This window comes from Ochotona princeps, chromosome 1 (assembly GCF_030435755.1).
Source record: "Ochotona princeps isolate mOchPri1 chromosome 1, mOchPri1.hap1, whole genome shotgun sequence".
Lineage (NCBI taxonomy): Eukaryota > Metazoa > Chordata > Mammalia > Lagomorpha > Ochotonidae > Ochotona > Ochotona princeps.
In genome coordinates this window covers 31,322,566-31,348,697 of record NC_080832.1, presented here as the reverse complement: position 1 = coordinate 31,348,697, position 26,132 = coordinate 31,322,566, and positions in this window count along the sequence as shown.

The following is a 26,132-nucleotide window of genomic DNA, read 5'->3' as shown; positions in this document are numbered from 1 at the left end:
AGAGAGGTGTTCCAGACACTGGTTCTTTCCTCAATGGCTGCAACAGCCAAAGAGGAACTGATCTGAAGCTTGGAGCCAGGAGTTTCTTCTAGGTCCCCATGTGGTAGACATATAGAGACCCAAGAACTTGGGCCATCCTCCCTACTTTCCCAAAGCCATCAGCAACATGCTTGATCAGAAGGAGAGCTGCTGCGACTAGAATTGGGGTCCCTCTAGGATGCTGGTGTCACAGAAGAGAAGATTAGCCTGGGTCACCTCATCAGCCCCAAATTCTGTTTTCTTTCCACCTTCTAAACCTGAGAGCTATCTTTCCAAAACATTCTGTATATTCGAGCCAATCGGCTAGGTAACTTGGCTTCAATATTTGTAAATTAGTTGGTCCCATGTACTTAAAGATATAGTGAAATTGTGTTACTTATGCTTCCCAGCAACTGCTTTCTTTCTTTGAAACTTCTTTTGAATCATAGACATATACCCTTCATTTTTCCCCTCTACTTGAAACTATTCTCACCTGTGTCTGGGAAAGTATTCTGTTAGAAGCCAGGATAGCAGTAACTAGCACAAGAAAGAAAACAAGGTAAAATTCATCCTACCTTCTTTTTCATCTGTGACAACTACCCTGTAATAAAAAGATATATGCAGACAATAATTAGCTTGGCTACATCAAATATTTAGCCTGAAAAATGCTTATCAAATTCAAGCGAAAATTTGGGTTTAGATTTACCAGTGCTTTTTCTCTTTCTTCTCCTTTAAAATACTAACTTTGCTTATACCGATATTTCTATCAATCAGTTTTGGTAGTACTTTAATTTTGAATTTCTTGTCCAGTAACTATGTCAGATTTCTGGTTTATTTTTTTCCTACTTGTAAATCAGGTTAAATCACTAGCGAGATAGTACAAAGTTAAGCACCAGCATCAAGTGGTAGCTGAGCAACAAATGGATAATCTTACCAATTATAGGCAGTTGAAACTACTAGTTGAATTATTTTTAAATTGGCTTATGAAATATTCCTTCAGCAAATTAGATCAGACTATTCCCTTAATGCAAATTCTTGTGGGTGAATATATATATATATATATATATATATATATATATATATACATATGAGACTGGATATAATCTAACAGTGTCTCCTTAAAGCTTAGTAAAATTTATAGTAAACCATATAGAACCAGTATTTTTCTTAAGAGATTTATAATTCTGAATCTGATACACTATTCAGTATTTCCCGTTCCTCTTTGTCAATTTAATTTGCTATGCTTCCTTTACTTTCTTTTTTCTTTCCTTTCCTTTTTACTTTATTTTCTCTTATTGTTTTATTTTTTATGACACAGTCCCTTAGTCTCAAGGATTTCCTTTTTCCCACTTCCTCCCTGTCCTCTACTGCTTTTCCCTGTTATAACAATAGTATAGTCCTTCAAAACAGTAACAAGTCTATCATTTGCCTGTTTAAGTGTATCGTGACATTGTAGATATACACAATGGTAGAAAGCACAGCATTGTATATTCAAGATATATTCAAGTTTCATTGGGAGTCCATCTGCGATGTATTGACATACTTGCTTCTATTAAAAAGTTCCTCTAGATAAATATATGTTTATACATGTTTACCTGTATCCATTGATCTTGTGTTTTGCATGAAGGTTGCCTTAGAGCAGAGACAACTTATGCTATTTGGTCTTTTGGGATTGACTTATTTAACTGTAGCAAAAAGATCTCTAGTTGGGACCATTTGGTTGAAAATGCTGGAATTACATTCTTTTTAATGACTGAGTAGTATTCCATAGTGTAGATGTGCCACAGTTTCTTTATCTGCTCCTCTTTTGATGAGCATCTGGGTTGTTTCCATGCCTTCATTACTGTATACTGTGCTGCTCTAAATATAGGATTGCAGGCCACTTTCTTATGTGAAGATTTCATTTCTTTGTGATATATTGCCAGGAGTGAGACAGCTAGGTTATACAAAAAATTAATTTTCAGCACTCTCCATACTGACTTCCATAGTAGTTGTACCAGCCTACACTCCCACAAACAGGGTGAAGTAGGGTGTCTTTCTCCCCACATCCACACCAGCAGGTGTTTTTAGTAGGGGTTTGAATGTAGACCAATGTCACTGAAGTTAGGTAGAATCTCAATGTGTTTTTCTATCTGTATTTCTCTGATAGCTTCGATACCCTAGTATTATTTTCATATGTATATATCCATTTGAATTTGTTTTCTCAAAGCTCTCTTCAAGAATAAAGATAAAGCTGGAAGAGTCACAGTTTCAAAACTCAAGACATACCACAGGGAAGTGGTAAGCAAAATAGTCTGACACTAGTACAGAAACAGAGAAGATCATTGCAACAGATCAGAAACCACAGAAGGGAGTCCACACATTTATATCCAACTAATATTTGACAAGAGAACTGAAAATAACCCAGGAAAAATGGTTGGTCTCTTCAATAAATGCTGTTGGGACAATTGAAAAACAGCTTGCCGAAATAAAAAGCAAGAGCCTCACCTCTCACCTTATACAAAAAATTGGCTCTAAATGGATCAAGGATCTAAATTTGCACCCAGAAGCCATCAAACAGTTAGAGGAAGACATAAGAAGCACTCTCCAAGATATAGCCATTGGTAAAAACTTCTTAGAAAAGCCACCAAAGCATAGGCAGTCAAAGCTAAAATAAACAAATGGGATTGCATCCAACGAAGGAGCTTCTGTACAGCAAAGGAAACTATTAGCAAAATGAAGAAGCAACCAACAGACTCGGAGAAAAGCTTAGCACACTGCCCAACTAATAAGGGATTAATATCCAAGATTTACAAAATGCTTCAGAAACTCAATGGCATCAAAACAGACAACCCTGTAAAGAAACGGGTGAAGGAAAAGAACAGACATTTTTCAAATTTTCATATGTTCTTCAAATAAAAAAGTTTGTCTTTATCATCTGAGCTGTTTTTTCAGCTGTATAACCAAATATGTATCAGGTATCATTCATTCCTGTCCAGAAGAACTTCCTCTCACCTGTTTTATAATCTGTTGATTGTGTACTTTTTATAAAAGTCTGTTTGAAGATGCTGCTCTTTTGTCTTCTCATTTTCATGAAAACATTTCACAGTTTCATATAATGATGGTATCTAAGGTTCTTTTCTTACTGTCAACTTCCTGTATTTAATAGGTAATTTTTTCATTTCTTGCTTTTTCTAAGATTGTTTTTATTTTCAAGGTAGAGGTACAGACAAAAGAAGAGACAGAGAAAGGAAGAGAGAGAGCGCTTCCATTGGTTCTGCAAATGGCTGTAATTGCCTGACTGGGTAGATTCAAAGCAGGAGCCAGGAGCTTATTTAAGCTCTCCCATGTGAGAACAGGGACACAAGGATTTGGGACAACCTTCATTGCCTTCCCAGGCCATAAACAAGGAGCTGGATTAGAACTGGAGTGCTGGCACTTGAATTGATACCCATATGGGATATTTGTGCCATAGGTGAAAACTTAGCTTGTTACACCACTGTGCTGGCCCCATTTCTCTCTTTCTCTCTCTTTCTTTCTTTCTTTCTTTCTTTCTTTCTTTCTTTCTTTCTTTCTTTCTTTCTTTCTTTCTTTCTTTCAATTTGTTTTTTATTGAAAGTCAGATATACAGAGAGGAGAGACAGAGAGGAAGATCATCCATCTGCTGATTCACTCCCCAAGTGGCTGCAATGACCAGAGCTGAACAGATTTGAAGTCAGGAGGCAGGGACTTCTTCCAGATCTCCAAGGTTGTGTAGGGTCCCAAGGTTTTGAGCCATCCTTTACTGCTTCTCCAGCCCACAAGCAGGGAGTGAGGTGGAAAGTGGGGCCATCAGGATAAGAACCAGCACCCATATGGGATCCTAGCGTTTGCTGGGTGAGGACTTCAGCCTCTAGGCTATGGTGCTGGGCCCCATTTCTTGCTTTTTAAATTGTTCTACCTCAATTTAGTTTTCAGTAGCCTCTCACATTGCTGGATTTTTGCTTACATTCGGTTGATTACAAGTGAATTTTTTAAAATGAAGTTTTAAGATTTTTCATTTGCCTAGACTTCTGATTCTATAAATGTTATTTCAGTTGCTGTTATTTTCCAAGTTGCAGTTGTTTTAGAGTTCTAAAATAATTTATGGCAGGTATCCTCATAGCTAGAATTTTCCTTTCATTTTTTCTGAAAGGAAGATGCTAAGATATCAAATAAAAATAGTTATCAACAACACATGTCATATATATGTATGTGTGTGTGTGTGTGTATATATATATATATAGGCATTTTTTCTTGCCCTTTTAAAAATCGTACCTAATTTTTTATGTCTTATTTTATTAACCATGAAATACAATCTACAGTAATCTGTTGTCAGGATGACAAGCACCTTGTCTTTAATATATGTAAGGGGTAAAAGTGTAAAAGTTCATGATTAGGCATTCTGCTTACTAAGATGATTGAATAGACCTTCAATTTCAGGGAGTCGTCTAATTTGAGTATATTATTTAAATTGTTTTTTGACATTTATATGTGTATGAATAAATAATTTCATAACTGTTGGAAAAACCAGAATGACCATTCATGGTTATTAATCCTATTTTCCAAATACATAAAATTGCCCTTATTTCTGAGAAAATGTAGGCTTTCACCTTACTGTTCCTGGAAATCAGATTGGCTATGTGATATGCTTCAGTTAGTGAAATCGAAGCAAGAGAGATGTTTTGAATGGTGTTGAGGTAAATGACTTGCAAATGCTTGTGCCTGTGATTTAGCACTTGGAAACCTGACCTTCATTCTTGAATATGGTTAGCCATATAAAGACAGTGCATAGCTGAAAACATTGGATTATCACTCAAAATGTAGTATTTTATGTTACCGAACACTGGTTTCATATCTAACAAATCACAGTGAGACCAACAATGGAAACACGGATGCCTAGGGCAGGAAAAGTAGGCAATACACAATTCTGGAAATTGAGAGTAGTTTTTTGTTATTGCCTTTTTTTCCTTCTCTCCTGCTGTCCTGCTGCACAATAGGCAGTTGTGATTCAGGTGCATTGGTTTATTCTGGAAGAAAAACATCCTTGTACTAAAATGAAAGTGCCATTACATAAGTAGCTAGACAAAATCAACAACATCCTACTATGACATGTCTTGCATGACTGTTAAGAGGGTCACACTCAGGATTGTTGATTAGAGATCTTTCATCTCTTTCAGAAAGGTATTTTGTGAATTCTAATACTTCTCTGTGTTCTAAAATACCTTTAGACTGGGGGAAAGAGGTTTAGTGTCAAGTATGAATCTAGGGGTTTCTCAAGTGGTTATTTTGAGAGTCTTGCCATAATGTATTTGTCAGCATTTCTTTGTTCCATTTCAGGATTTGTTACCTTTTCTCTGTATTCAATGTAAAGTGTAGTACAAAATGAGATATCTTCTTGCTACTGAAGAAAACTACATATTTGTATAAAGTTTATAATGATGGGAGTCTACTTTTAGCCAGGAAATGCAGGCAAAGTTTCAAAACTGCTTGTTGCCTGACCCCAAATTCATTCCGTGTTGCTATGGCATCACTCCTGAGAAAATGGGCCTGCCTGCTTTCCTACCCATAGACAAAATCAATGGGCTTTTGTCAGCTCTTGAATTATAGCATTAAAATTTAAACACTAAGGATTTAATGGAGGATTATTACGATACTCTAGTGCATTCTTTCTGTTGCCATTAGCAACAAATCAAAAAATAAAATAACTGGTTTAAGGACTAATGCTTTCCCAAAAGATGAAGAACCTAATGGCCATGGAGTTGTACACCTATGTGTATGTGTAACTGCTAACCTGAGCAGAGAACTGGCTGTAACAATACCAATGCAATACTTGAAGGCATTGGTTCAAGCAGTCTACAAAGGCAAGAGATATTTTCACAAGCCCTGAAAAGACGAATTTCGATCTGCTGCTTCCAGATGCAATCACTGTCTGAAAGATGTGCAAGGGAATTGCACAGCATTCTCCAATTCAAATCCTTCAAAAATCAAATCCTTAGTAATAACGGAATCTGACCTCCAAAGCCCCAGAGACTTGTCTATTTGCGTGGTATAATGATTGCAACTATTTCAGGTGCAATTCTAGTATTGCCTGGCTACTGAAACCTCCTGAGTGGAACTGAGAAAGTCTTCTTCCAAATTCCACCTGTATTGGTCATAGCTGTATTTCCAGGAAGATTAACACATGAAAATAAATGATAAAGCAAAGCATTGTTTGAGTATTTTTTAAAAAAGATTTATTTATTTTTTATTGGAAAATCAGATATGCAGAGAAGATCTTCCATTCACTAATTCACCTCCCAAATGGCCACAATGGCCAGAGCTGAGCTGATCCAAAGCCAGGAGCCAGGAGTTTCTTCTGGGTCTCCCATGTGGGTGCAGCATTCCAAGGCTTTGGGTTATTCTCAAATGCTTTCCCAGCCTACAAGAAGGGAGCGAGGTGGAAAGTGGGGCCATCAGAATTAGAACCAGCACCCATAGGGGATCCTGGCACTTGCAAGGTGAGGACTTAGCCACTAGGCTACCATGCCAGACTCCAACATTGCTTGAGTTTTGATTACATGATCTGACACTGATTTATGGATAATTATGTATCTAAATTTGTTGTTTTGCCAATATTGTACTTTTCTAGTTGTATATCATTTTTAACTCTTTGCTCTATTGAGAACCTCCATATTTATATTCAGGATTGTCCCTCTATAGAAATGAGCTCACACCAATTTGTGCTGCTCTTTCATTGCTAATACTTATGTATCAGTATATCTATACTCTTACATATACCTATACATGAACACACATATACACGCACAGTCTTTCTTCTATGTTATGATTCAATTTTTTCAAAATAAAATGCTTATGTTTCTTTTTGGAGTAAATTCAAGTTCACTGTGAAAATAATACAAACTAAATAATAGCCATTGCATAAGTCAAAAGCTCTTTGGATCTTGGTCCATTAGAGATAATCTTCCTTAATCTGAGTGTGGGTATTTATGTACGGTGATAAAAACCAGACCTAATCTCACGACACCCCCCATAGCATCCAGTGTTTTCCTCTATTATGTGGTACAAGCAACATATTGCTGGTTTTTTCTTTTTTTTTTTTTTCAGAAAAGTCTTTATAGATTATATGTTCAAATAAAATTGATGAATTTTTCTTTTTTAGCATCCTATTTTCTACATAACGATTAAGCTTGGAATCAGTTGAAGTTTCAGAATCTCTGTGGGAGAAAACAGGGGTTGAAATCTGGGAGACTGTATTTGAGAGTTTTAGGACAATGACTGGGATTTGCCTTAAAGCTGCCTTTGTAAAATCATCATAGCACAGGGCTGGCGTGATGGCTCAATTGGCTAATCATCCAACTGGAAGTGCCAGTATCCCATATGGGTGCTGGCTCATAACCTGGCTGTTCCATTTCCCATCCAGCTATCTGCTTGTTGCCTGTGAAAGCAGTGTGAGACCAGGAGGAGGCTGCTAGTTACTGGTTTTGGATTGGCTTGGCTCCAGCTCTTGTTGCTACTTGGGGAGTAAACCACGCAATAGAAGTTTTTTCTCTCTGTATCTCCTTCTGTAGTAAATAGGCCTTACCAACAAAATGTTCCCATTGGTGACACTACTTTTATTTCTGCTCTGGGGACTCTCATTTGTCATTCACAAGGGTGTTGAATTTTGGGTTAGCCAAAGGGCTATTTTAATGAGCTGGTAACATTTGCTCATACACTCTTCCAAAAGAAAGTGAGCAATAATCCAGCATTTGCATCTGGTTTAAATCCTGCCCATCACTGCTCAGTCATTAGCATTCACTAACAGGACAGGAAGACATGCCCATCTTCTTGCACAGCTTATTTATGAGATCCCAAAATGTCTTGCTGTACAGTGGAACCTAGGATGCTGGAATCCTGTCTTTCTAAAAGCATCACTGCAGCCTTCCTTTACTATCACCAAAGCTCTCAAAAACTGAGAAGAATTCAATATATTCTGTAACTTGCATGCCAACAAGTTGTTTGGGTATCTTTATGTGGGTCTAAAAGATGACAAGACTTTTCATAAAAGACAAAATACCACATTATTCAGAGAATGATTAGAAAGAATAACATCAGAGAAGATTAGAGAGCTCATTTTGGTTTCAAGGCCTGTGGAAATGATGCAGACAGGACTGGATACAGCCTCCACGGGCAATGATTTGCATCCCAGGAGAGAAACCACCACCAAGGAATGGGAGTATTATCCAATGATAGTGAGCAGGTCTGTCCCTTGTTGCAGTCTTTTTATGAAGCTGACCAAGTGCCTGTTGTTTGTACTAGGCAGAGACTCCATCATTCAATGTTACTAAACACACAAATATGCTTAAAAACATATTCCAGAAAAAGTATAGTAAATGTTGTCAAGATGTGTGGCGATATGAGAATTATTTCCCAACACCAGTCTGGATATACTTAGAGTATTCAGCTACTACCCCTAACATTGGAGATATTGCTTTATTAAAAACCAGCATGAGCTGATGAAGTAATATTTACTATGTAAAAAAATATTAATATAAAGAGAAGGAACTTTATGTATTTCATTAATAGAACTCCTAGAAGATAACCCTATTTCCCTTCTTCTGTTTCTCCTTCCTTTAGTTGCTCTCCTTTCACACTTTCTTCTTCTTTACAATTTTTGCAAAAATATGATAAATTAAATTTGCTGTGTAGTCTCAACTTTAATGCACAATCAACAAAATGTCCAACAAGTAAAAAGTAGAAAGAGTATAAGCAGGAACTGAAAGCAAGAATCAAACCACAAGATGTGTTTCACATTATTTGAGTTATTATAACTTACTTTTTTAACACAGCAACATTGATACTGCGTTCTTTTATTTTTGCATTATGTACTTTGTACATGTATCCCTGATTATTCTCTGAAGTTTCTAGGAATTGGATTACTGAATCAAAGTATACAGATTTAGGAGGTGAAAGTGACATTCACATTAGAATGCACCCATAAACATCAGTCACAGCCTTCCCTCCCCTAGGTGATGTGTGGCATTAAACACCACAGTGTAGACCCTGGGAGGAATGGTCAGTTTAGACAAAGGAGAAGTCAACACACCGTTTTCTCACATTTTTTTCCTTCTTCTCTTCTGCTCTTCCTACATATACATAAACAGGTAACTTCAGGTTATCACGTATTTGGAGAAAACCTATAAGGACAAAGAAGGAAACCACTATCATAAGCAAAAGAGATAATTTTGATAAAAAGGAAATTTAAAACAGTTATCTTCAGCAAGATTCCAGAGAATATTGGATTATTCAAGTGAGAGTATGCTGATATGAAAAAAAAAAAAGATTGACCAGAAAACAAAAAGGTCATTCCTTCACTGAGCCAGCTCATGGGTGCCTGAGGCTGCTGGCTTGTGGAGAAAGGGCTGGGGCTTAGAACCAGCAGGGCTTGTGGAGACCTGGGAGCTCGTGTCTAGGCAGGTGGCATGAACCTGGGGAATTCCCCATGTGTTTGCTCCTGGGCGAGGTGAGCTGAGACAAGGGAAAGAGTGTCCCAGGTTAGGAGTGGCTGGTCACATGCTTGTGGATTGACTAGGGAAAGTGGCATGGGAATGTGGAAGAGGGAGGACCACTATGGGTGTGTGTTGTAGGTGAGGAATGACTACTGAGGGACACTCATTGACAGGGCCACTGTACTTGTGGGTAAGTGAGGGAACTGAGACCTGGCAGTTTGGAGCAAAGATGCCAGAGGATCTTTTTGGGTTAGCCAGGTGCACCAGCCCACATGGGTACCTGACTTGGGCTAGTTAGCATGGAACACCAATGACTGCCATGTACTGGCCTACATGGACCGGGGGCCTGTCTGGCAGGGCTAGATAACAGTATCCACCAGTGAGTGTCAGAATAGGCGATAGGTAATGTTAGACTGTGCCATGACATGAACCAGCACATGAGAGAACCAGGTCCAGGGGTAGATTCTGTGGGGGGTATGTGGGACCTAACACTGTAGAATTGCAAGTCCTGCTGGTTAGCTTAAGAGTTGGGGGTAATGATGGGCTGAGCTGGGCATGACAGTGAACCCACCTACACTCACAGGTACTGGGGCTGGGAACAGGCTTAGCAGGTCCAGATTGCAGCATGTGATGGCAAAGGCTAAGATGGGTCAGAGCAACAACTGGCATGTGCAAGATCTGTGGCTGGGAACAGGCCTGGGGTTGGGGAGCTAAGAGGATGCCTTTGCTGGGTTGTGGTTCCCACTGCTGAGTGTGAGGGCCAGAATAGGGGCTGCGATCTGGCCTGGACATGACTGCAATATCACTTGGCATGGATGTGGACTGGATCTGTTGTGTACTTGACTGGACTCGACTCCAGCATCCATTGGTGCTCATGAGAACCAGGGTAAATATAGGACAGGAAGAACTATGTCTCTGATTCTGCTAAGCTACACATGAGCTGTGTCTAGGTGTGGACCAGGTTTGGCTGGGCAGTAGCAACCAACACTAAGAACTGGAATTGGGTGTGGGCCAGTCAGCAAAGGCCACTGTTCTTGCTAGGACAGCAGGTGGACCAAGCCAAACTGAGCCATGGACCCACCAGTGTGTGTGAGATCTGGCATTGGGAGAGGTTCTGTTGGAGGAGCTTGGGGAACTCTTCTGTTGAGACACAGTCCCCACGGGTGAGAGCAAAAATCAAGGCAAGGAGCAGTTTGGTGTTGAGTAGCTCAGACAAAGCCATGTTATAGTACCCACTGGCATACATATGGCTCAGGTCTGGAGGCAAACCAGACTGGGCCAGTTCCCATGACCCACTGGCAGATCCAAAACCAGAATGCCATGCGGGACATGCCAGGCCAGGCTGAAAAACCAGCCAGTCCACATTAGGGCCGGGACTAGGGGCTGACTGTGCTGGGCTAAGCTGTAGTCCCCATCAGCAAGAGCTGGAACCGGGGGTAGGTCAGGCCAGGCCAAGCTAATGTTGAGGTGAAACAGATTATGTCAGACTTGGCTGAAGTACCTAATCAGCACACATTAGACATAGCAGGGGAGGGTTGTGAGCCCAGTAGGGGTGCTGTGAGGGATCCTCTACTGGGCCACTACTCCCACTGCTGAGCGTAAGATCTGGGATCAGGGGCAGACCAGGTTTGGCAGGGCTACAATATCTGTTGGCCTGCATGTGAGATGGGTTGGAGGAAAGCCAGCCTGGGCTGACTTTACTTAGTGGTGCATGCATATGCCAGAGTGGGTGTGGATTGGTTGGGCTTTGTGCAGCATCAGTTGGCAAGTGCTGGCACTGGAAGCAAATTCTGTCAAGCTAAATTGCAGAATCACCTGATGAGTGTAAGATTCATGTCTGGGAATGATTCAGTAGAGAAATTGTGGGCAACTCTCTCTTGGGTTGCCACTCCTACTGGTAAGTATAAGAACCAAGGTTGGGGACAGGCATGGCTAGACAGAGTGACTCCTGCTGGTATGAATATGGGCTGGATATTGGGGCTTGTTGTGTTGAGCTAGGCTTCAGTGACCATTGACCTGTATGAGAGATTCATGGGCTGTGGAACAGACTGGACAAGTCCGTTGTACATACTATCAAGCACAGGAACCAGGGAAGGGGGTGGGCCTGGTGGGGGTTATTGCAAGTCACTCCGACTAGGCTGCAGCTCCCACTGGTGTACGCAAAGGTCAAGTGTATGGTGTGCAGGATCAGGTTGGGCTGCAGCATCCATTGGTTTGCATAGTAGACAGAACTGAAGAGAGAACTAACCCAGTAATTGGCACCACCAGTGTGCACATATGGGTGACAGAATGAGCTGACCCAGTATTGGCAAGCACATTAAAGAATCAGGTCTGGGATCACCTCAGACGAGGTTTCATTTGGGATCTCCCAACTGAACTGCTGGACTTAGAACTTCAACTATGAGAATTGCAGGTTCCATGGTCTGATCGCGGTGTGCATGGCACAGAGCTGGGACAGACCAGTGGACAGCATATCCAGATGCACATGGAGGATATGTCAGTCCTTTGGAGACTGCAGAGGACACCAGGTACCATAAGAGAGGAAGAAAGGCAGAACAAATTGGTCAGCCCCAAGTGCCTCTGCTGGCTTGGGGCTGCCTTTAAAAACTCCCAGAATTCAAAGGGAAAACATATAAATCAGAAATATAGAAAAAGTGGCATAGAAGTTATGCTGTATATCACAGTTATATAAATATATTAATGTGTAGTATTTACCTGCAAATTTGACAGAATTCATTTTATAGATGAAGAATTCTAAATATTTGAACAGAAAATTGGGGAAATATATTTTTATATTATCAGAATTTGATCATGTTCATGTGTGTATCTAATTGAACAATTAAGTCATATAATGTTATCAAGTCTCTTTCTTTTTTTACATTTAAAATTTTTTTATTTATTTTTATTTTTGCATATAAAATTATTATTATTATTATTATTATTATTATTATTATTATTATATGATACAGTTCCATAGGCTCCTGGCATTTCCCTTATTTCCTCCCCAATTTGCCTCCTCCCCCCACCTAGTTCCTCTACATCATTACTGAAGTATAGTTCTTCATACACAGTCATATATCCATCATCGTGGGCATGGACAATGGAAGAGAGTCCAGCATCCTATTGTCAAGATAATAGTAAACAGTTTCGTTGTAAGTCCATCTTTGTCTGGAAATAAAAATGCACACTACATTGTATCCTCACATCTGGATGTGTTTGTCTCCATTTCACAGCTACTGTACATCCCCTTAAATGAAAAGTCATAACACAAAATCAACAATAGAGAGAAAAAATGAAATTTACAATGTTATGAAGTTAAATGACATGTTACTAGATATGACAGTCTCCATTACACAGTTACTATACATCCCCTTAAATGAAAAGCCACAAAACAAAATCAACATCAGGAAGAAAAAAATTAACAACATCATGAAGTTAAATAACATGCTACTAAATGACTAACATGTAGCTGAAGAAATGAAAATCAAGAACCTTCTTGCAGAAAATGATGCTACTGTATGAGCTACAAGTCATTGAAGAATTTAATCAGAAGAAAGTGTTCTGAAGAGATGAAACTAACAGAAAACATCAAAACCCATGTGATTTAATTTCCACTGATTTTGGTTGGTGGAATGTGTCTCTTCTAGACAACAAATAGATGAGTTTTGTTTTTTAATCCAGTCTACTAATTTATGATGCTTGATTGAGCTTAAGCCATTTACATTCAGGGTTTATATGTATGGGTGGTAATTTGGTCCTGTCATTTTAGGAATGGGTTGTTCTTTGATTTAGTCTCTGTTGTCATTTCACTGGGATGTTCTTCTCACTTTCCTTTGGTTTTGTTAGGTGCTATTCATCCTCTCTGTCAAGACAACATCTTGAAGTATCATTTGTAGGGCAGGTTTGGAAGAGGCAAATTCTTTTAACTTTTCTTTACTGTGGAAGAATTTTATTTCATTTTCAGACAAAAGAAAACTTTGCTGGGTTCATTATCCTGGGTGGGCCCACAATTTTTTTCTTTTAGAATCTGGTCACACCATTCCCTTGTTGCCTGTAGAGTTTCCTGTGAGAGTTCTCCTGTGAATTTAATTGGCATTCCTTTACATGTCAATTGATGTTTTTCACATGCACATTTAAGGGTCTTTCCTTATGTTTGATTGAAGAGAACTGGATTATCATGTGTCTTGGCGAAGATGGCTTTGGATCTGGCCTATTGGGAGTTTTGTGCCCCTCCTGGATGTTGTTTCCCAATTCTTTCTCTAGATTAGGGAAATTTTCCTCTATTATTTCATTAAATACATCTGTAAGACCAGCTTCTCTTTCTGCACCTTCTGGGACTCCCATAACTCTTAGAATTGGCCTCTTAATAGTGTCTTTCAATTCTTGAATACATTTTTGGCCTGATCCAACTCTGCTTCAAGCTCTTTGTTTGTTTCCACCTGATGACCGGAAATACTTTCCAATTCTGAGATTCTTTCTTCTGCTTGCTTCATTATATTTTGGATACTCTCCACTGTGCTTTTAATTTGCTCTACTGTGTTCTTAATTTCTGCTATATCAGCCTTGATTTGCTTTACTGCTGCTATTGCTTGTGTAAAATATTCCTTAAATTCTTTGAATTCTTGTATGTACTTCTCATTGTTGATCAGAAGCTTTAAAATGAGTTTTCTGAATTCTGTGTGCCCCATTTTCTCGATGTCTTCCTCAGTGAACTCTGAGGCTGGCATAGGGTTTTGCTCCTTTGCAGGGGAGTTTTCAGTAATATTTATTGTTCCTTTCTCTCTTCTTTAGCTCTTGGTCATTGTACTTCTGGTTAGCAGAGTCTTCTCCTTGGGCTAGGTTTCTAAGCTGTATCACCCACAGGTCCACAGTTTGATTTTACTTATTGCAATTGGTACACATCTCTTTGCTAGCAACCAATTATGCCACTCCCTCCAGTGAGTTCCAGGTCTGGGTTTTGATGTTAGGTTTCCTCAAAGAACTCCACAGCCTCAACTCCTGGCTCACCAATCTCCGCCTCTTGTGAGAGGTTCTGAGGCTGCACTGTTGTCTCTGCAAGCTTTCTCCCACTTCCGGTTGGAACAGGTCCAAGGATTAGGGAGACACCAGGTGTCCTATATAGCTAGGCTGTTGGTGGCACTGATCTTCCTGGAACCTGTTGGATGTTAGGTCTGGGTGCCACATGGACCTATTTTGACCCGTACGATTCCATAGTCAGTATTATTTTCCTGTGGGACCAGTGCAATCTATGGACCTCAGTGAGTTCTTGCGAGTTCAGCACATGCACAGTTCACTGTTGTCCCCTACAATCCTAAAGCTTTTGCCACAGTGTACAAAATGATGCCTGACATGCCTCTACTAGAGTTCTTGATCTGTTGGCCATCAGGTCTGAGGGCTACCCAGACCTGTCTTGGGTGGAGCCTGTAGAATGCCACACTGACACAGTTCACTGAGACAGAAAAGAGTTCACTCCCAGCTCAGCGTATGCTCAGTCCTTTCCCTTGCCTTTGCCTCTTTAAGCAAAATGGCGTCCAATTTGGCTCTAGGGGGCTTCCAGAGCTGTAAAATCCACCCTGTTCCCCCACTGCCCATCTGGAATCTGATGCTCTGTCTCTGCTTCTGGTCAAATCAAACGGACCAGCAGGACAGACAGTTCTTTCTCTGGGTTCACCTTCCAAGCTCCCAGTGAAAGTCCCTTCCTACCTGGTTGCTGGTGGAATTCTGGCTGCTGGTGGAGTTCAGATCACCGTTAGCTGAATGCTTCTGGAATATCAGTCACTGCAACACCACACCGTTGTGTCCACTGCTTTCCTGTGTCTGTTAATCTCCAGGTACTCCTCTGCTGTTGTTCTGTCTTCTCCTATTTCCTGGAATATGACCTCTCTGCTTCATCCTGATTAAATGTTTCTCCGTTTGTTTAAACATGTCCTTACCCTATTCTCACATCTTGATTCTTTTTCATGAGGCACATTTTATTGTCAAGTGATTTCACAGTGTGATGTAAATTATATGGATTTCCGAACATCACAAAATATTGTTTCATACAGGCTGGATAAGTGCTAGGCATGGAATGTAATGCTTAATTTAAAAATGCTTAGAGCATACACACACACAAGAGGCAGAAAAGCATGATTTGGGAAGATGAGTCAGCTTCTTTGAGGGTTGACTTGAGTTCAAATTTGAAAGCATTTTTTTTTTCTAGTTCCCCATTTAACTCAAACTTCCTTGTATAGGGACTTGGAAACCAAATAGCACAGCACGTTTCATTTGTATCTTACACTGCTGTAAATGCATTTGGGTTTTCCTTAGTATACAATTTGACAGTCTGCACATGGATTTTTTTTTCTTAAAGATACATGCTTCAGTTACATGCCTAAAGATACATATTCATACAAAATATAAATGCTTAATTTGATGACCCCAGACACCTGAACACCACTGAAACCTGACACCAATGTGAAGAAACCCACTAATACTTGGATTCTTAAACCACAGGCACTTATTCTTCAGCAAAAAAAGCATTTTTGGCCTGGACTCACTCTTAGCAACGAGAAGTCAGGTCAGCAGCACAAACTATTTCCTACAAAATGAGGATAAGTAAACCATTGATTGACTAAAGTTGTCAACTCCTGAAATGAGGATTAGGTTATGGAGAAAATAAGAATATTAAATGAAGTGACCCTTATAAATATTGACTTTCTGGCAGGTTTGAATCTCTTCGTGCTAAATAAAAATATGAGGTTTTTTAGTGACACTTGACCTATGAAGTCATCTCCCTAATATTCTAATACTTTGGACAAGAAATGCAAAACAAATGAATTATCTAATTTGGCCAAATTATTACAACAGCATTTGACCAATTCTCTCCATGTTATGCCTCCCTTTTGCCAATCACTACCCACTTGCTCAGTCTATCTTTTGTGGTTTACAGGCAAAACTCCATAATAATGCAGTATCTTAAATTGGGAGTGAAAAATGAAAGCATAAAATGATTGAAAAATATACAAGAAGCAAAACATGAAGTTTTCAAGTTGTAATGTTTATCATTGTATACCCTAGAGTTTCCAACTTCTGTGGTTTAATTGATTTCTGGCTCTTACAAATACGAAACAGTGACATGGCATCACATATGAGCACCAGTTTGAGGGTTCTAGTCTCAGCTGTTCCGCTTTTGATCCAGCTCCCTGCCAATATACCTGAGAAAGGAACAGAAAATCATTCAAGTGCTTGAGTCCCTGCCACCCATGTGCTAGGCCCAGATGGAGTTCTAGGCTACTGGCATCAGCTTGGCTTAGTCATAGCTATTAAAGCTATTTGGGGGAATCAAGCAACAGATGGAAACTCTCTCATTCTCTATGTATCTATACTTCTGTCTCTACAACTCTGCCTTTCAAATAAGTACATCCTTTTAAAGTAAAATCTAAGTTTTCACATGTCATTCTTTTGCATACCTGATATCAGACATCTCTTTTTGGCTTTAAATTCTTTTTACAGGTGATGGCAAGTATTAATATAATAATACAATACTCCCAAGTGTATATCTTCAAGAAAACAACATTTGCAACCATGTAAATTCTGATCGTGTGCATGCTGTGTGAAAAGCACTGTGACTAAATACAAGGTGTGGTATATCAAAGAAGGAATATTAATCCAAAATGCAATGCATGCCTCTTTACTAAGAAATTTATCAGAAATTTCCATTCCAGATATAGAGGATTTGAAAGATGGCCGACTGCAGAGAGCTGGTGTAGGGTGGAGTAGGGAAGGAGGGGAGCCGATCCAGCAGAGAAACAGGCCAGGAGGTGCGAAACTGTAGGGAGAAGAACGAGAAGGTCACTGGAGTTCACTAAAGCAAGAAGATCTACACAGCGTGAAGGAACAGCCGCAAAAAGTAGGAAAGAAAATACAGCACGCCGCGAGAAACCTGGTGAGTCACGATCCCAGGCAGGGGGAAGGCGGCGGAGGCTCAACCGCCCCAGGGAAAACAGAGGCGGCTGGAAGGATAGGCGCCCACACCGACAGGGGCACCAGTCCCCTGGAAGGCAGGAGCCCCCAGAGGAGGCTACTGGACTGATCATTGGGTGCATCATCCCTGCAGAAGTGGAGGAAAAGCAGGGGAGATTTCCCAGAGGCTTGCCTACCCGCTGCTCAGCGGCTGAGGGAGAGTGCAGAGGGAACTGGAGCGGCGCTGTGGGACTGGGGCTCAGAGATCCCCATATCGGCTCTGAGCTGTGGACTGGCTGTGGGAGAGTCAGTGGATCCTGTTGCTGGACTCGCCCAGAGCCCCAGAGGCTGGGCAACGCTCGACAGGGCCTCACGTCCTGGGCAGAGGAGCAGACTAGTGGGGGCACATCTCACCTCAAGGGCTCTGTGCCTCTCAGAGATCCGCTTCTACCCTTGAGAGAGTGCAGCTGAGGAAGTGGCTTCTTCAGGGCAGAGTCCCCAGCTGGGCTCAGCTAGAGAGGCCAGACCAGAGCGGGCTCAGCTGAACTGGCCGGACAGGTTTTCCCAGCAGGAGCCCACTCGGAAAGACCTGCCTGCGGTGTTGCAGCCCTCAGCGGAGCAGCGCTTCCGAGTTTGGCACTGGGGCCGCGGAGATTTCCAGCCCAGCACAGGCCGGGGTTGGGGATTTTAGACTCCGAGCAGCAGGAGCCCCTGCTGTGCTAACCTCAAGCCCTGAAGGAGAGTCTCGGCTCAGCACTGAGGCGGAGACCCCCGCTGTATTAGCCTTGTGACCCAAAGCCCAGGCGCGGCTCAGCAGAGTGAATCTGTAGGGCACTGCCTTTGCGAGGGAGCCACAGGGGAAGGGGCCTGGCACTAGGGCTGGCCCACAAAGCCTCCTGACCCAGCTCAGGGCTGTGATCTACAGACCCTGAAAGCAGCTGGTGACTCAGGCAGTAAGCCCTGCTGGGCTCAGCCAGAGACCCCAAACCAGAGACGGCTCAGCTGAATCACCGCTAAAATCTCAAAACAACAAGAAGCAAAAACACAATGAGGAGAAGTATCAGAAAAAGCAATGACCCAGAGGAAAGATCAAGCACTCCCTCCCAATACAACCAAAAACTAATCTCAATATCTGAGATGCAAGATGAAGACATAGAGGAACTATCAGATAAGGACTTTAAGAAGCTAATGATGAAATTCGTCAGAGAGAGTGAAAAGCGCTGGGAAGAGTCTAAGGCATTCGAAAACCATATCACTGCAGAAATAAATCAAATCAAAAAGGGAATCCTCGATATAGAGCACAAAATTGAAAGCCTAACCAACAGAATGAACACAGCAGAGGACAGAATATCAGAATTGGAAGACAATCAGAATGAAAGGCAGCAGCTCATCAAACAGTTGGAGACAAATCTAGAGAAAGCCAATAGGTCCATACAGGAAATGAAAGACAACCTCAAAAAATCAAATATTAGAATAATAGGCCTTCCCGAAGGAGTGGAAAAGGAGACAGGCTTGCAACGGGTGCTCAATGAGATAATACAGGAGAACTTCCAGAATATTGGAAATATAAATCCAGCACAAATCCAGGAAGGGCAAAGAACCCCCAGGAGATACGACCCAAACAAATCGTCTCCCAGACATGTGGTCCTCAAGCTACCTTCAAGTGAATACAAGGAAACCATTCTAAGACAAGTAAGAAAAAAGGATAAGATTACTTTCAGGGGAAGGGAAATCAGGATCACAGCCGACCTATCAGAAGAAACGCTCCAAGCAAGGAGAGAATGGGGTAAAACCTATCAAATCCTGAAACAAAACAACTGCCAACCAAGAATAATGTACCCAGCAAAGCTCTCATTTATATTTGAGAATGAAATCAAATACTTCAACAGTAAAGAGAAACTCGAAGAATACATCAACACGAAACCAGCTCTGGTAAATCTCCTCAGGAAGGTGCTAAACCCAGAAAGAAAAAATACAAACCAAAATCAAAGATGGCAAATGGGAAGACCTCCCCACTAAAATCCATACAAGAAAAGTCAACCAATCAAGAACTCTAATAGTCGCAAATACACACTTCCATACTTACACTCATGGCAGCCCAAAACCAATTCCTTTCAATATTATCTCTAAACACAAATGGCTTAAACTCACCAATCAAAAGGCATAGATTAACGGAATGGATCATCAAACAGCACCCAACTATATGTTGTCTACAAGAGACACATCTAACCAGAAAATCCTGTAAGAAATTTAAAGTGAAAGGATGGAAAAAGACATTTCATGCCAATGGACGAGAAAAAAAGGCTGGCGTAGCTGTTCTAATCTCAGATGACCTAGACTTCAAGCTGACAGACATCAAAAAGGACAGAGAAGGACATTATATATTGGTGAAGGGACTGATCCATCAAGAAGTAATTACAATCGTGAACATATATGCACCTAATTCCAATGCGCCTAGCTTCGTGAAGCAACTACTTACAGACTTAAGGGAAGACATAGATACACACACAATAATAGTGGGTGATCTTAACACCCCACTAACAACTATAGACAGATCAACAAAACAAAAACTCAACAAAGAAACAACAGAGCTCGTACAAACATTAGAACAACTAGACTTGGTAGACATTTATAGAATTTTTTATCCTAAGACCACAGATTATACATTTTTTTCAGCAGTGCATGGCACCTTCTCCAGGATCGACCACATGATAGGACACAAAGCAAATCTAAATAACTTCAAAAAGATAGGAATCATACCATGTACCCTCTCAGACCACCACGGAATGAAACTGGAAATCAGCAATTCAAAATGTCCCAGGAAATATAGAAACTCTTGGAGGCTGAACAATATGCTATTAAATGAACAATGGGTCAGGGAAGAAATTAAAGATGAGATCAAAAAATTTATGGAAACCAATGAAAACTCTGACACAACATTCCAAAACTTGTGGGACACTGCCAAAGCAGTGCTACGGGGTAAACTCATCGCAATTGGAGCTCATGTCAAGGCCCAAGAGAGTCGCCAAATACAGGAACTAACCACACACCTCCAGGAACTGGAAAAGCAGCAGCAGATGAGCCACACACACAACAGGAAACAAGAAATCATCAAAACAAGGGAGGAAATCAACCAGATAGAAATAAAAAAAACCATACACAAAATCAACGAATCAAAAAGCTGGTTTTTTGAAAAGATAAACAAAATAGACACCCCGCTGGCCCGTCTGACAAAGAAAAAACAAGAGAAAGCAAGAATTAACAGCATCAAAGATGAAAAAGGCAACATAACAACAGACATTACAACCATTAAGAACATAATCAGAAATTACTACAAAGCACTGTACTCCAACAAATCAGAAGACCACCAAGAAATGGAAAAGTTCTTAGACTCACACAACCTGCCAAAACTTAGCCCAGAGGCAACAATCAACCTGAACAAACCCATAACTGAAGCAGAGATTGAATCAGTGATTAAAGACCTCCCAACAAAGAAAAGCCCAGGCCCAGACGGCTTCACTACAGAATTCTACAAAACATTCCGAACAGAACTAACTCCAATCCTCTACAAACTCTTCAAAACAATAGAAAAGGAAGCAACCCTTCCAAACTCATTCTATGAAGCCAACATTACCTTAATCCCAAAACCGGGCAGAGATCCTACAGAGAAAGAAAACTACAGACCTATCTCTTTGATGAACATTGATGCTAAGATTCTCAACAAAATCCCAGCCAACAGAATTCAAAAACACATCAGACAGATCATTCATCCAGATCAAGTAGGATTCATCCCTGGAATGCAGGGATGGTTCAACATTCGCAAATCCATAAATGTGATACACCACATCCAAAAACTGAAAAACAAGAATCACATGATAGTATCAATAGATGCAGAAAAAGCTTTCGACAAAATTCAGCACAACTTCCTGCTAAAGACCCTAACCAAGGTAGGCATAGATGGAAAAATCCACAACATAACCAAAGCAATATATGAAAAACCCAATGCCAGCATCATACTGAATGGAGAAAAACTGGAACCCTTCCCACTGAGATCTGGAACAAGACAGGGATGTCCGCTTTCTCCGCTGCTATTCAACATAGTTCTAGAGGTACTCGCTGAGGCCATAAGACAAGAAAAAGAAATCAAAGGAATCCAAATGGGAAACGAAGAAGTCAAGCTTTCACTATATGCAGATGACATGATTCTTTATATGGAAGAGCCAAAAGGCTCAACACAGAGACTACTAGAACTTATACGAGAGTTCGGTAGAGTGGCAGGGTACAAAATTAATGAACAAAAATCAACAGCTATAGTGTATGCTAACAGCCCCAAGTTGGAAAAAGATCTAACCAGCAAGATACCATTCAAAGTAACAAAGGAAAGCATGAAGTATCTGGGAATTAACCTAACCAAAAATGTAGGAGACCTATTTGAGGAAAACTACAAACTACTTAAAAAAGAAATTGAACAAGATCTAGAAAGATGGAGTAACATCCCATGCTCCTGGATAGGTAAAATCAATATCATTAAAATGTCTATACTGCCAAAAGCAATATATACATTCAACGCAATCCCAATCAAATTGCCCAAAACATTCTTCACAGACCTGGAAACAATGATTCAAAGGTTCATCTGGAAACACAAAAAACCACGAATAGCTAGAACCATTCTCAAGAACAGGAAGTTAGCAGGGGGAATCACAGTTCCGGACCTCTGGACATACTATAGGGCAGTGGTTATCAAAACAGCCTGGTACTGGCACAAAAATAGAGAAGAAGATCAATGGAGCAGAATAGAAACACCAGATGGGAACCCACAGAAATACAGCCAAATAATCTTTGACAAAAAGACAAACGACAATCCAGGCAAATGGGAAGGTCTGTTCAATAAATGCTGTTGGGACAACTGGTTGATAGCCTGCAGAAACAAAAAGATAGACCCACATCTCTCACCATATACTAAGATCAAATCCAAATGGATAAAAGATTTAAACCTACATCCAGAAACCTTCAAACTTTTGGAAGAAAATGTTGGAAACACACTGGAACACTTAGGGGTAGGCCCTCACTTCCTAAAAAAGACTCCAAATGCAGTAGAAATCAAGACCAAAATAAACAATTGGGACCTCATCAAACTAAGAAGCTTCTGTACAGCTAGAGAAACAATCAACAAAGTAAAAAGGCAACCCACAGAATGGGAGAAGATCTTTGCACACGACTTAGGTGATAGAGGGCTGATCTCCAGAATATACAAAGAGCTGCAAAACAACCAAAATGTCAAAACAAACAAACCTCTCAAGAAATGGGCACGGGAAATGGGCAAACACTTCACAAAGGAACAAACCCAAATGGCAAATAAACATATGAAAAAATGCTCAAGTTCCCTGGCAATAAGGGAAATCCAAATTAAAACATCAATGAGGTACCACCTAAAGCCAGTAAGACTGGCCCACATGAATAAAAGCACCAACAACACTTGTTGGCGAGGTTGCGGGGGAAAAGGGAACCCTACTCCACTGCTGGTGGGGCTGCAGGCTGGTACAGCCTCTATGGAAATCAGTATGGAGAGCATTCAAACAACTCAAATACAACATACCGTATGACCCGGCAATAGCACTCCTAGGAATATATCCAGAACACTTGTTTTATGAGAAACCAACATGCACTCCTATGCTCATAGCAGCACAATCAGTAATTGCAAAGACATGGAAGCAACCAAAATGCCCATCAACAGAGGATTGGATAAGAAAGCTATGGTTCATCTACTCCATGGAATACTACTCAGCTATTAAACAAAACAAAATGCAGTTCTTTGTGGCCAAATGGGCCAAACTGGAAACCATAATGCTAAGGGAAATGAGCCAATCCCAAAAGGTTAAATACCACATGTTTGCCTTAATTTAAGATGACACGATGTTATGTACAACAAGTTATGTTATGAATGTTATATGTTGTGTATAAACCTAAATTGAAATGTCAATGAGGTGGTCACAGAAGGTGGATAAGAAATCGCATTTACTTTTACCATATTGGTTACTTGTTACTATGTCAATTAATTCCATGGTGATGTAAATTTTTGCTGATGGTATGTTGGAGCTTTTAATTGATCGGGATGATAGTCTGCTGGCTCTGTCTTCAGACCAGAGAGTGTATACCTAAGAAGCCGTTGAACTTATCTGGACAATAAGATGCTGGACTCTATGTTTGGTATATGCTTGCAATGGGGGAATCTCAAGTGAACTTGAACTGTGGTTATGCAACAAGGTGGAGGAATCCACCATGGTGGGAGGGTTTGGGGAGGGGTGGGGAGAATCCCAGTACCTATGAAACTGTGTCACATAATACAATGTAATTAATGAATTTAAAATAAAATTAAATATATATATATATATATAAATATGAAAAAAAAAAAAAAAAGAAATTTCCATTCCAGAATCTTGGATATAAATGAAGATAAGAAAGCAGAGAGGAGGGGAGAACTGGCTGACAGGTGTAGAACTAATTTTAAAAATGGAGATATTAATTTCATGCTCTGAACTTTGAAAAAGTTCAATTCCACAGCCATTATAGAGTGCCCTTCTCCATCTGGTCATTTTGAAATATACAGCCATGGCATAGTTGATGGAAAAATGCCCTTCTGAGTGGGATTTCAGGAATGCTAACTATGCATGAAATCCACATGTCCATCTCATTTACAACCCCAGCCAAATGTGTGCCTTGCATAGTTGAAGGAAGTGTCAACCTCATCTAATAATATTGACAAAAGGGTTATTGAACTGTATCAAAGAAGAATAACCTACCACAACACTTTCCTTTTGATTCTATGGAGATAGTGCAATTGACTGATTGAACTTACTTTCAATCAGTTTTGGTTTTATAGGAGCACAACCCTGGCTTCTCAACCTTTCTTCCTTTTCCAATTTAATTTATGCTTTTTTTTACCATGAGAATGTAGTAAAGTCAGGTCCCGTGGATCATTGATTTAACAATGATTCATTCTGGTATAGTGAATGAAACAACTGAATAGACTACAGAGGAAAGGGGGATAAAAATGTGAAGTAGCTGCAAGGAAACGATTCAGGTTTTTTCTTCTTGTTTCATTGTACACGTTGAAGTTGTCTTAAGTGTCCAGATGTCCCCCTAAAGCTCCAAGAATGTGAACACTTTTCTCTTTTTCTACTTAAAAAAACATTATCACAGTTCTTAGAGGGAGCTTTTTATGTTGTTGTTTAAGCTACAAGGCAGAGGAATCTTTGCCCTCGGTCTGATTCGTCCTGTAGTTTATCTTGCCAATATCTTATGTTCTTTACACACCCTTGTTTTATGTGTAAAATAGAAGTTGAAATACATAGTCCTTCTGATTCCTTCTACCTGGAAATTCTATTACTTAAAAAAATGCTGCTTCTAATTTAAATGCCAGGTTTTTCAGCTGGATGTAAATTAAACTGTCTTGGTTAGAAACTAACTACAAAATATGGTTTATAATGGAAACAGCAAGTGAGCCATGGCTGCAGCAGCGCTAACAGTTCTCGCTATAATATGCAGTTACTGCTCCAATCCCTGGGCAGCAGTGGCCATGTTATGTAACAGTGACTATTGTGGGATAACTTAATCCTTCCACCTGACCCTAATTCCATAGTCTGTTGTGGATCCTTGTAAATACTTGATTCTCTTCAGTGATATGCTTTGAGATACAAGTGGCCACTACCACCAAATCAGCATTCATTGGTTAAAAATAAAGCCTATGCGTGCAGCTTGCAAATGCCACTATTCTAGAGCACATTGTTTTTGCTTTTCCTTCTGCCTCTTTTTAACTGGCAAAGACTTCCTGCCCCAAATGACACAGTACTTGGAAAAATTCTAGCAAATAATAAAATGCACCAGTACAGGTACAGTACATACTGTATTCAGACTTAAGGCACAGACCAAGTATCGCCAGCTGGAGTCTCAGAGGAAAAGCAGAGGAAAATGATTCACCGCAAATAGAGCAAATCTTAAATTGAGTGGGACTGAGTCTTTTTGCCTTTGTATTTATCCTTTCAGTTTATGCTTTACCTTTCTATTACATTCATAAGTTTTAACCCACAGCAAAAGAAAACTTATTGGTGCCACTAGAAGATGGCGGAAGCAATTTTGTAATACAAAGTAGATCTGGGTAATTAGGTAAATTTTGTTCTTAATTGTTAAAAATTTTTATAACTTATTTTTCATTATTTGAGCAGCAAACAGCAATCTTCCAGCTGTTGGTTCATTAACAATTTGTGCACAGCCAGGAGGGATTCAGCTAGGAAGCTTGTTCTCAAGGCAGATCTGTCACAAGCGTGCAGGTGTTTGAGTCATCATCTGCTCCAATTTAGGGTGCAAATTATGGAGGAAGCTGGATTGAGAGCCCAGTTGAGACTGGAATGCAGGCATTCCAGCATGGCATGTGGGCATTCCATGAAGGATTTTCATCACTGTGCCAAATACCCAGACATATTTTAAGATGTGTGCATTACCAAGAAGTTTGATAATTATAATCAAAATGAGACAATCTTATAATTTATTTCTCCTAATTTTTCTGCTTACAAAATTATTATAACTTATTTATATAAAATGAGAAACTTTTATGTTTCACAATACAGATAAAGCAGCATAGTGATAGTTCACATCCTACTCTCTACATCCTACATCTCTATTAGT